This window comes from Caretta caretta, chromosome 1, assembly GCF_965140235.1.
Source record: "Caretta caretta isolate rCarCar2 chromosome 1, rCarCar1.hap1, whole genome shotgun sequence".
Classification (NCBI taxonomy): Eukaryota; Metazoa; Chordata; order Testudines; family Cheloniidae; genus Caretta; species Caretta caretta.
Window position 1 is genome coordinate 40829232 of NC_134206.1, and position 12701 is coordinate 40841932.

The 12701-nt window shown below is 44.1% G+C and overlaps 1 protein-coding gene across 2 annotated transcripts in view; it reads right to left on the reverse strand.

The window, feature by feature from the left end:
• The window catches only part of LOC125634523 (gap junction beta-6 protein), a 76533-nt gene that overhangs the window by 15329 nt on the left and 48503 nt on the right, over nucleotides 1–12701 (reverse strand). The window contains exon 1 of one of the 2 annotated variants that reach the window (XM_048845404.2): nucleotides 3173–3454. The exons of the other annotated variant lie outside the window; for it this stretch is intronic. The gene's annotated coding sequence lies outside the window, so the exon portion shown is untranslated. Of the gene's footprint in view, nucleotides 1–3172; nucleotides 3455–12701 lie in introns of those variants that run through there. 2 annotated transcript variants of the gene reach the window in all.

Below are 12701 nucleotides of genomic sequence, written 5' to 3' on the forward strand. Positions count from 1 at the left end.
AACACTGCAAAGCATGTAGCAAGCAAATATACATTTGTCAATTATTTACTGAATAAGGGTTCAGTCCTGCAAGATGAAGGGTCTTCAGCTCCCACAGTGACTCAGCACCACAAAGGTGGGATTTGGCAAGGCTCTGTTGATATGTCTAAAAAAATAGAGATTTAAAGTGAACTTTGAATAGTTTTTAGAAATACCTGCCACTGTTTCACTCTCCCCATAACTGTTAATTAAGCTACTATTGCTTGGTGAGAGGTGCCATTCATAATACTTTTCCATAGGAGATCCATTCTCATTATGCAAAGTAGGACACAAGGCAGAAGAATTCTTGCCGGAATTCAGCCACTGTTAAGTTAACCATGAGTTTTTTTGCAAAAAAAAAAACTCATCTTGCAAGATTTCTGAGTTCCCCAAGACAAATTCACTTTGACTATAAGTGGATGCAGCGACTCTGAACTCAACAGAATTATATCTTGCATTGGAGGGTAACAATCTGTTATCACTATCAACAAGAGGTGGATTGGAACCAGCACCCTCAAAATGAAAGACTCTCTAGCCCATTACCCAATCCCTTGAATCATCCTTCTTCACTCAGAACATTTCTGTGCTACATGAGAAAAAAGGATACACCCTGCTTTATTGATGGAAAAGGAAATAGGATGGAAACAGATTCTGCAATCCAAAGACCCAGATATTGTGACCTGATTGCCTAGAGACCTTGACTGGACCCGGACAAGGCAGTTCTATCCAAAGTGCCCTGGGGAAGCTTTCAGCCACCATCTACTCAACTGCCTATGGTCTAGGGCCAGGTACTGCAGCCCTAACTCAGGCAAGTCTCCTGCCGATGTCAGCAAAGCCAGCCATAGTGAGCAGGAAACATTTATCCCAATTCACACCTTTCATTTCCTATTTCCTCAATAAGTTATAATAATGGTCTACTCTGACCTGGGGTAACAGTGTTGATAGGACCTGTCCATTTATGCAAGCCTGTTTACCTCCATGAGAATCTCTTTTAAAAAACAAAGCCAAATACATAGGCGTGCCACAAATTACCTTTAATAGCTTTCATGAGCTACAGCTCACTTCATCGGATGCATACGATGAAGTGAGCTGTAGCTCACGAAAGCTTATGCTCAAATAAATTGGTTAGTTTCTAAGGTGCCACTAGTACTCCTTTTCTTTTTGCGAATACAGACTAACACAGCTGCTACTCTGAAACCTTTAATAGCTGTTGCCTTTATATTGCTTGTTGCTTTAGTTCTCTGAAGTCATGGTCTTGTGAACTTATAGAGACATTGTCCAGTGTTAAGTGGATAGCTAATAGTAATAGAAGTATTTAAAAAAAAGTAAGTCTCATGAAAAGTTAAATTAAGGCAGATTTGGGGACTTAAACTTTCCCTTAAATATCTTCATCCCCAAACCAGCAACATTGGATTGGTGCAGGAGAACCAGAAACAACCAGAATGGAAGCAAAAGTGAAAATTTACTTATCTATTTAGATTTTCCAGGCTGAGTGAAGGAATGAAAAAGATAGATATTTTAAATGTTTTCTTATTTAATGTTTACAGCGTTGTTGTAGCCATGTAAGTCCCAGGATATGACAGAGACAAGGTGGGGAAGTAATCTCTCACATTGGTGGAACTTCTGTTAGTGAAAGTGACAAACTTTCTTGCTCCACAGAAAGTCAGGTCTGGGCCTTCCACCCACTTATTAGTAAAACAGGTAAAGAATGCATATGTTCTATACACACACTCTTTGCACTTCTAGAGAGCCTTTAGTACAAGAATATCAAGGTGATTTACAAGCAACAATGAATTTAGCCTCACAATGCACCTGTGAAGTAGGTTTAAGTATTATTCTACCCATTTTATAGATAAGATTGAGTGACTTTCCAAAGTTTACCTCAGACTTCCTGTGCAGAGCCAGGAAAAGAATGCAGGTGCCCTAGTTCCCATTCCCCAGCCCTAACCATAAGGCTATCCTTTCTCTCAGGAATTAATTTAACATTTAATCCACAGACAATGTGTCCCTTCAAGTGCAGCACTGGAGTATTTCATTTTCCCTGGGTTAAAGTTAGCAGCAAGGGAAAGAAAGTTAAGAGCAAGAGCAGCATACAAAAATAGATACTACAGCAGGGCACCCTTTCAAAGGGTCAATTTACCAAACCTGTCATGTGAGTAAATTAAAAACCAGTCTTTTTACAAAACTCAGCGAGACACTTTACCCTATTTACCCTGCCCTTGGGATGCTGAGCGCATTACAAATCTTGTCCAAGTTAACTAAAACCCTGTATATATTCATAGGCAAGCTAAGACAGTCTTGTTGACAGAGGTTGAGGCCTTTTAAACTAGTTAAAAGCTGCTGAATACCATGCAAGTAACAGAATGAATTTATTAAAAAAAGTTCTCCAACTCTGGGTGCATGGGGAAACCCTCATGGAATACAATAGGGTCCATCAATGGAAAAGTGCTTGAGATTCCTGGGAGTCCGACAACCCCTTATCCCTAAGCTTATCCAGAAAAGAAGATGGAAATGCCCGAGCCAAGTGTAAAAGATGAACCCAGAGCGACAGTCATGGCAGAAGGTCACTGGGCAGCTGAAGGGACACACATAATGGACTGACAGACAGAGCCCCTTCACTGAACAGGACTTGAAGAGGGGGAAGTTATGGGACTTAACACGGAGGAGTCAGATTCAGGATTCACGTCGCTCTGAATCAAAGAGCAGAGTATAGGAGCCACCGAACAGGAGAGTTTTATAACCGCCCCGGGGTTCACAACGCCTTTCCACAGAGCACGGGGTTAGCGCCGGGCTCAAGGGCCCGATCCTGCCAACCCGCCCCCGCAGTCTTTCCTACTTTCTGAGGGAGGAGCCGGCAGGATCGGGCCCCAACTCCTGGCCACAGAGGAGTAGCTCGCTCCTGTTCCCACCGCGGTCCCCGGGAGAGGCCAGTAAGGGAGCGAGGGGGATCAGAGCTTGTCCCGGCACACACAGCCCCAGCGCCTCGCTCCTCAGAGCTACGAGGAACGAGCCCACCCCCCGCGCGGGACTGGCCGCGGAGCCCGGCCCGGCTGCAGCGTGGGCAGGCGCCTCGTCTCCCCCCGCGCCTGAAGCGGGCGCCCAGGCAGCTGCCCCCGCCCCGGCCGCCCTGCAGGGAGAGCGGCGCCGAGCTCACCTGCCTCAGCCACGCGCGCGGACCAGAGCCCCGGTTGCGCGCCGGGCACCATGCACGGGCGGGGGGCCCGGGGCAGGAGTAGCCGCCTCGCTGTGCGCGGTCCTTGCTCCGCCTGCGGGTGTCGGTGCCTGAGTCCCGCGGAGCTTTCCTGGTCCTGGCCGCTTCCCAGCCGGCAGCTGCTTTTAAGCCGCCCCATGCCCGCCTCCTCCGCTGAGCGCCGCAGCCCGGGGCCGGGGGCGGGCGGAGAGGACAGGCCCGATCCCCGGAGCAAGCCCGGCTGAGGCGCTGACCCCGCCCCCATCTCCTCCGTTTGGCCTGGCTCCAGCCGTCCTGCCCCCAGTCCCTCTCCCAGCCCAGGCACCCGGGGGCAGTAGGAAACCTACGGCCCATGGGCCCCCGCGTGGCAGCCAGGAATCTCCCCCGTCCCCAGGGGGGCTGCGTGCCAGGAGACGAAGGGCCACATCTGCCCCCCTACTGCCTCTTCACCCCCTCGCCACAGCCACCCCAGCGGCTGCAAACCACCCTGTTTGCAGTGAAGACACAGCCCTACTCAACAAGCAGCCCTGGGCCCCTGGCCCATTGGTTTCAGTGTAGTGGGGGCTGTCCAACGGGACTGGGGGGGGGGGGGCTAAAGTCAGGGGAACTTTCCCTCCCTGTCTAGGAGTCGGGTCATTTTTCAAATTAATTCTATCACTCCCCATTTGGCAGGTTTGATATCACCACTCTCCCCAGAGAGCAAAACCTTGGAAATGCTGCAGCCCGTTCTGGGAGTTGCCTCTCCAAATTCAAACTCCCTGCATCAGGAAAAGAGGGGCTTAGCCATTTGGTCCTTTCACCATAGGCTAAACGATGACTGCTGCACCTCACTGGGCTCCCTTCCTGCCAGGACAGTGTCTAGCATGCTGTCTGGATTAAGACAACCTTCTGCCAAACTATTCAAGGACAGGGAGGCTGAACTGGGGATGCTCAAAACTCAAAGTACAGTATATGATTTAGTTGGGGTTGGTCCTGCTCTGAGCAGGGGGTTGGACTGGATGACCCCCTGAGGTCTCTTCCAACCATAATCTGCTATGATTCTAAGGCAGGAAGTGCAGGTTAATGGCCCAGTCCTCAAGTCCTTACTAGAGTCAATGGGAGTTTTAACTGAGTGCTAAACTCTCCTCTCAGGTTGGAACACCAATCAAAATTTCTCCTCTACTCTTTTCTTTGGGCTGTGTAACAGGTGTAACAGGAAAATCTGGTGTGGGCTAAAGAATTCTGGTTTGGACTATCAAATCTCCCAAAGTGGATTTGCTACTGAAATTTCTTTTTCTTTTGTCTTAAATTATGAGGATTTGTAGATGGTGTTGATGATCTGGGCCCTTATGCTGGTATTCCTGGCAAGTATGAACACGTCCTTCACCTAAAGCCGGAGGGAACTATGCTAGCTGCAGCACAGATCCCATTGTGCATTTTGTTTGGAAGGGGAAAGGGTTTAAAACTACTGCATGCTTCTTCTTCCAAATCGAAATATTGAAATTGGCAATTTTCTTAGGAAAAAGGATCCAGTCTTTCTCCCAATGAAGCCAATAGGAATTTTGCCACTGGCAAATGGGAGAAGGCTCAGTCCTTGGTTTGTGAGGTTTTAGTATGTTTTGGATGGGAAATGTGTTTACTGTGAAGGAAACTGAGATGTTATCAAAATAAATCGAGAAATTAAATTTTTCATCCAGTGCAGAAACATCAGAGCAAGGCTATGGCTAATCCAGTTTTCAGTTCCCATCAAATTGCTGATGAAATGCTTTATTTTTCATATCTATAGGAAACAAAATTCCCTATCTTTGTACTTTGTACCTTGCACTTTTAGTTCTCTGTCAGACACATATGCTTCATGCAATGGTTTTAAACCCTTTCCCCTTCCAAACAAAATGCACAATGGGATTTGTGCTGCAGCTAGCATAGTTCCCTCCTGCTTTAGATGAAGGACGTGTTCATACTTGCCAGGAATACCAGCATAAGGGCCGAGAATATCAACACCATCTAGCTAAATTCCTCTGCCCTTCACTTACAAGAATAACAATCCCAGTTCTACAGCGGCCAATAGATGATAGGCAATATCAGTCCATCAGAATGAGCAATTTAATCATATACTAGGATCATTCTAAATTATCAGTTGACGTCAATAGAGATTTTGCCATTCACTCCAGTGGGGTCAGGATCATGCCCACAGTTTTGTGACAGCAAACTGAACTAGACAAGAAGCAAATATCTGGGGCCTGATCCTTCTCCTCAACTCATTGAGAGTTCTATGTGCGTGGAGTGCCTACAGGATCAGTCCCATAAAATTTTAACAAAAGGATGTCGTTTCTTTACAGCCATGAACTTCTGATGCTTTAGCAACATGTCCTTGCTTTGGAAGAGAGGAACCCATTTCCCAATGTAAAAAAAGGTTTAAAATGAAATCTGGAGCTTTCTTTATTTGCACTATGGGTCACTGTGAAAATCATACCCTAGTCTCATTAACAGATCATTGCAATTTACACTAGTTCACTAATTCCACCCCCTCCATCAGCCCTTTTCATTCAAAGGTCAACAATACTGTGAACAATGGACACTTTTCGTTTTAGCTGAACTGGAGGATCTTGAGAAAGCAGGACTGTTTACGCTATGGGTAGGGCCCTACCAAATTCACAGCCGTGCAAAACGCATCATGGGACTGTGAAATCTGGTCTCCCCCGTGAAATCTGGCTTTTGTAGGGGGGTTGCAGTATTGCCACCCTTACTTCTGCACTACTCCAGAGCTGGATGGCCAGAGAGTGGCAGCTGCTGCTAGTCCCTGACTCCAGCTGCTAGTCTCAGCTGGGCTGGGGAGGGACAGGACTTCCTCCTCCCCTGCACAGGCCACTCCCAGGGCCGAGTCAGACCCACCCCTAGGAACCTCCTCCCATCCCCCGCTGCAGGAAGCACCCTGGCTGCTTGGTGGGAGCCCAGCTCTGAAGGCAACGCCACTGCCAGCAGCAGCGCAGAAGTAAGGGTGGCAATACTATGACCCCCCCCACACACACACACACAATAGCTTTGCAACTACCTCATCTCCCCCTTTTGGCTCAGGACCCCCACGGTTACAAACAGTGAAATTTCAAATTTAAATAGCTGAAATCATGAAATTTAAGATTTTTTAAATCCTATGACTGTGAAATTTACTAAAGTGGACTGTGAAGTTGGTAGGGCTCTAGCTATGGGCAAGTCTATACTACAAAATTAAGTCTACCTAAGTTACGTTGACATACAGTCATGGTAGTAATTGAATCAGTTTTACACGTCCACATTATGTTCCTTATGTTGGTGGTGCACATCCTCATCAGGTGCACTTGCACTGATTTAACTGCCAGTGTGGGGCATTGTGGGACAGTTTCTAAAAGGCAGTAATAGTTGATGTAAGTATTGTACCAGATAGCAAGTGTGAAAAACTGGGACAGGGGCTGGTGGGACATCACCTATAAAGTTGGGACATCTGGTCACCTTAGATGTAAGCAACACAGTGTCTACACTTTTCAAAGTAGCAGCCGTGTTAGTCTGTATCCGCAAAAAGAAAATGAGTACTTGTGGCACCTTAGAGACTAACAAATTTATTTGAACATAAGTTTTCGCGAGCTACAGCTCACTTCATCGGATGAAGTGAGCTGTAGCTCACAAAAGCTTATGCTCAGATAAATTTGTTAGTGTCTACACTGACACTGCATCAACCTAACTACATCAACTTAAGCACTATGCTGCTCACAGAGGTGGAGTTATGTAAGTTGGTGTAATGGGTGAGTTACATTGGTGGGAGCTACATTTTAGTGTAGATCCTTACAGAGTTAGGTCAAGGTAAGCAGCCTTGCTTTGACCTAACTCTGTAGTGTAGACCAGGGCTAAGTCTTCATTGCAAAAAAGTGATAGCTGTTCCTTGCTGAGACAACATATTGTTGTTTACACTGCAAGGTAGGCTAGATGAAGTCAAACACGGGTGGGGATATAGAGTTGATCTCATCTAGCTACCTTGTCATAAAAATGACAGTGCCTTGTCTCCACTAGAATTTTACAGCTACTTAGCTTTAATTATTTCACAGTCAAAACATCTTTTTTGGCAGTGAAGACAAAGCCTTTAGTCATATTCTAGGCTCAAAAAGTGACCAAGTGTTGGAGCTGCAGCTGGGAAGCACTGTGCATACGGTAGATGCAGGGCTGTAATTCTTCACTGCCTAGCACTTTTTGTCATCATTTATGAATGTCTACAACCTGCCAAGTGGGTGTAAAATGCTACCATTCTAATTTGGTAGTGTCCTACACCTATTTTGCAGTTATATAAACGATTATTCAGGGTGCATATTGCCCAGATCTGAGGATGAGCTCTGTGTAAGCTATACAGCTTGTCTCTCTCTCCCACAGAAGCACCTACAGAAGTTGATCCAATAAAAGCTATTACCTCACACATCTTGTCTTGTAGGATGCAGAGTGTATGACAGTTAAGAACTGGACCAGAGGAGGACTATGTAGTTCAGTCAGAAAATCTAACTCCAGCAAGTAGAAAGTTAACATAGAATTGCTGTGGAGATAGGTCTCAAATGCATACTTTTCTCTGAGAGACAAGGTGGGTGAGGGGATATCTTTTGACATGACTAAAACTACACTTTCCTCTGACACATTTTATTAGGGGCACCCCAGGCTTCCATGTGGAGTTAATGCTATAAGCTAACTGTTGAGTACAACACTATTAATATTGTCTGTTACATTGGTGAGTTATTTTTCTATATAACTGTTTAATTTTAATTAGCAGCAGGAGGTAATTTCTGCATAAATATAATCTGATGGACTAGCTGGAAGGGTGTGACATACAATGCTCACTGGGCTCTTCACACACACTCAGCAAATCGCAACAAAGTGCTAGGCCCAAAAATGACACCCAAAGAGTCACTTCCTTTTCAGTATAATTACTTAAATGACAACATGCAGTATCATAAAGATCTCCTACGTAATGCACTATTAAAGTCATCCGTTTATTACCCATTGCAGCTCAGACATCCTAATATTTTACATGTAGTTCAAACATCTATATTAATATGAGGCGTGCCCAATTTTTCTCAGCTGAAGTAGCCTCCTAGGCAATATGCCTGGAGGATTAGGATTGCACCTAATTTGAATAAAATAGAGCAGATTCCAGTCACTTTTATCTTAGACATGGGGATGTTCCCTCAGTGCTCCACCTATGACTGTGGTCAAATTGTAGAATTCCACAGTCTACACAAACACCATGTCTACACTAGGACACTAGGAAAAAAAGTGTATTTTTGACACCTGTTAGCTAACACATTACAGTCCTAGTGCAGACAGAGCAGTTGTAGGTAAATTCAGAAGGAGCTTAAAGTTTATTTTGGCCAGTTAACATGTTAAAATTACACCTTGCCCTGTCTACACTAGGATTTTAACATGTTAGTTAACACATGTTAAAATGTACCTTTTGTCCTAATGTAAATATAGCTATAAAGAGGTATAAGGTATTCTCCTTTGGTTCATGCTGGGGAAAATAGGTCTCAAGGACTTGTCTGTATGGGAGAGTTGCACATGTTTAATTAAACCAGTTTAAACTCACACATTAGGTTAAACTGATGCTCCTTTCCCATAGAGACAGGGCCTCAATCTTCTCCTTCTTACTAACCACTCTGTGTATAGAGGAAGAGATTATTTGGAGAGGAATGAAGGGGAGAGCCATCACTCAGCCATGTGGAGGAGAGAATAAGGCTTGCTCTACACACAGCTTTGATATGTTGAATGGGGTCTGATTAATATTATTTTTTTAATCAAAAGTTATATTGGTGAAACCTATAGTGTGGACATAGTTATACTGCTATAAAGGTGATTTATACTTAGTCTTGGATGGATTAGATTTTTATCAGTAAAAGTTGGTCAGTATCAACTTCACTGAATACACACAATCTTGTGAAAAAATATTTCCATCGATAATAACTAAAGTTTACAGATAGGCAAAGTAAGAAAAATTCTGCTTGAGAACTTAGTTGAGTTTGATTTCAGGATATTCATTTTGTATCTTCTGACATGTGATATTGACAACTGGCATTTTAATGGTTATAAAGCTTTAACTTTTTGAATTTCAATATCTACCACATTAAAAAAAATAGTGTCTAATACCTGCCCGACCCTCCACCATAATTTCCCACAACTGTGAAAATTTAAAATAGATAAAAAATTGAAAAAAAAAAAAAACAATATTATCTGTCAAAATTATAAAAAATTTAAAATTGAATTTATACTGTATCAATTATTCTCCTTCCCTTATACTGCTATGACTCTATCCACACTCATGGGTTGTACTGCATTAACTCTACTGGTATATTTAAAGCAGTACAGTTTTTAAGCACAGAGAAGCCCAAAGTAGAGGAGAGAGGATTAGTAGACATGAGGGAAAGGGGATTTGTTGAAGAGAGGACTACGTTGAGAGGACAGGCACCCTCAAGAATAATCTCAACTGGCCCCTCCGGGATAATGAGAAAATTCATTCTGAACTATGGTCATGACCAACATAGCCAAAGACCTTTTTTACGCAAGAGTGACACCTAAACATTCACTTCCTTCTCAATATAGTCACCTTAATAAGAGCTTGTAGTATTATAAACATTTCTTGTGTAATGCACAATTAAAAATCACTTGTTTGTTAATTACTGGGATTCACCTACTGTAACCGGTAGCTCTTAATAACAAGTGATGAGAATGTGTAAGGTTTCAGAGTAACAGCCGTGTTAGTCTGTATTCGCAAAAAGAAAAGGAGTACTTGTGGCACCTTAGAGACTAACCAATTTATTTGAGCATAAGCTTTCGTGAGCTACAGCTCACTGCATCGGATGCAGTGATGAAGGTGCCACAAGTACTCCCTTTCTTTTTGAGAATGTGTAAAACATTCTAAGATGTGGACGGGTTAGGATTGGAATACTGTGTCTCTCTGCAAAGTGGGAAGTGGTAGTCAAAAAACAGAAACCTGCAGACCCAAGTTGCTTTTTATCTACAGTCACCAGGTTACTCCTGATACTTACAGACACCAGGCAATTAAAAAACAGTTTTAGTTGGCATCTAAGTAACTTGCTGTTTAATTAGCAAGATGTACAGGTTTTTCAGAGATTTGTCTTCATGATAACTACTATCATCTGATGTTGCTAGTTCTTGGAATGACCATCTCACTACCAGATCAGTCTGCTCCAGGTGTTTACTTCTTTTCTCCCACCTGACAATTAACCCTCTCCCCATAAACAGTAAACCATGCTTCCCACACCTTGCACACTGGCCAGGTAAACATAAAAGTAGGTTGCCCTTCTACATTAGGTGGTGCTGTGGTGTTCTCTCCTTAGTGCTGTGGCTGTGGAATTGAAGTTGGTTCTAATTTAAACTTACATACCAGGAAATGAATAAAACTTATATTGCTTAAAATAGTCTGAATTTACACTGCTTTCTTTAAGGATCTTATATACATTGGTAAAGATAATTCCTACTTCTTTTGCCTTGTCTACCTAACAGTTATAATTATTTCTTTCTTATCTGTATTACTGATATCTGTAGTATACCCTACTCAGTTGCATATTTTGATTTTGCTGTGTTTTACACCTTTCTATCCTGATGTTCCTGGCTTCTGCTACCTTCTATTGTTTTTCATTCAAGATACCTCCTATCTCTTCATGTCATTAATCCCAGTTTAATATTACTTTGATCCAAATTCTGCCACCCTCACGCATGTTAAGAAGTACCTTACTTGTCAAATACTTCCACTGACTTCAGATGGGACTACTCACTGTGAAAGATCCTACTCAATGGGAGTAAGGGTGGCAGAATCTGGCCATGTGTGGGAAGTGCAAGAAACTAATTTCTTACTTTCCCTTGGTTGATTGATTTTCTGCTAGCTTCTTTCACTGGTGTCTCTAGTCTTGCTTCCACACTGATTTTAAATACTCAAATCTGGGGACTGCACAATCTATCTATCTTTCTTATAGCATGCCTGTCACCATGCTGTCTGAGCCTCTCAGTCCCTTAGGTCACTTGCTGTGTCTGACAGCTCTGGATACCAATTGTCAGCCAGCTCTGAAGGGTAGGACTTCTTCCCAGCTGCAACTCCACCCTCAGATAGGCTGGTGACCTTATGATGCTGTTTGCGAGTTTGAAAGGCTGATGGCCCCTTCTGAAACTAGTGAGGGAGGAGGGGTTATTATAAATGATTTCTTCAGACCTACTGCCAGTCTGGAACACCCTTCTCCTTTCCATGAGGAAATGAGGAGCAGCTGGAGCTGTCATCACTAATATGAGGTTGTCTCTATGATATTTTAAACGAAGCAGCCAGCTGTAGCATTCATTCCTTTACTCTGTGGCAGCAAGCCAGTCTTCAAATGTACCCATGGAGGCTCCAAGCTACTGTAATTGGTTAATTGTTCCCCACTTTGATTTAACTGAGACATTGTTACCCGATTTAACTGACAGATTGCTGCCTCACTGGACTGACTGTCACTTTAATTCACTTGCCCTCCAAATTTGTTGCTAATCACTGCCCCACCATGTTTCTAACATTCTATCTTGGTGCGTCTCCTCTATCCTCCTGCTCCCTTCCCTTATCTCTCTCTATTCCACCAACATTCTCTGCCTTCCTGATGCTGCTCTGCTTTGCCGCAACAGCTCTCTCCCCACCCATCCTCTCCCCATCCGACAAGTACTCAGCACATCTCTTCCTCTGTCTCATACTTGCCTAGTTCCAATCCTGTCTCTTCCCATAGCTCTCTCCATTTTCTACCATGGCCCACAGTAACCGGTCACATCACCTTCCTTCCCTTCTCCTGTGCACTCTAGAATTCCCACTCCATCTTCAGCAAGCTGTCTTACAGTTCACTCCCCTCATATCGAAACCTAGCTCTTCCCTCTGCTTCGGTGGCTGCTCTTCGCTAGTGGTCTCCCCTCCTCTCTCACATTGCAGCAGCACCAGCCTGGTGCTTTCCTGTCCCTCTCACTTCCAACACTTCTCTGCAGCCACTCTTTTGCCTCCTTCAAAGCACCCTCCAACCAGCTTTCTCTCCCCTTTCCCACTGTATAGCTGTTAGCTACTATTCTCCAGGCTCCTCTTCTGATTTCAGCTCCTGGCTCCTCTTTCTTCTTTTCCTTCATGTGCTCCTCTCTCATTCTTTGGGATTTCAGCTCCCATGTTAAAGATCCCTCCAACCCTGCCACCTGTCAGTTTTTCTCCCTAACTTACCCATTCAACCTGCAGCTCTGAAACAGCTCCCCATCCAAGTCAATGTTTGGGCTTCTGACCTTTTGTTCACACCCCAAAATGCTCTCTGGATGACCCTTCCCTCAGTGAATTTCCACTCTTTGACCATTCCTTATCTCCCTCTGTGTTACTACTCTCCTCTTCCACCTTCCTCCCACCCCCGTCTCATCTCCTACTTTTGCGATCTCCAAGTCACAACATCTCTGACCACCCTGATTCTCTCCACCCTCCTACCTTTCTCACTACTCTCCC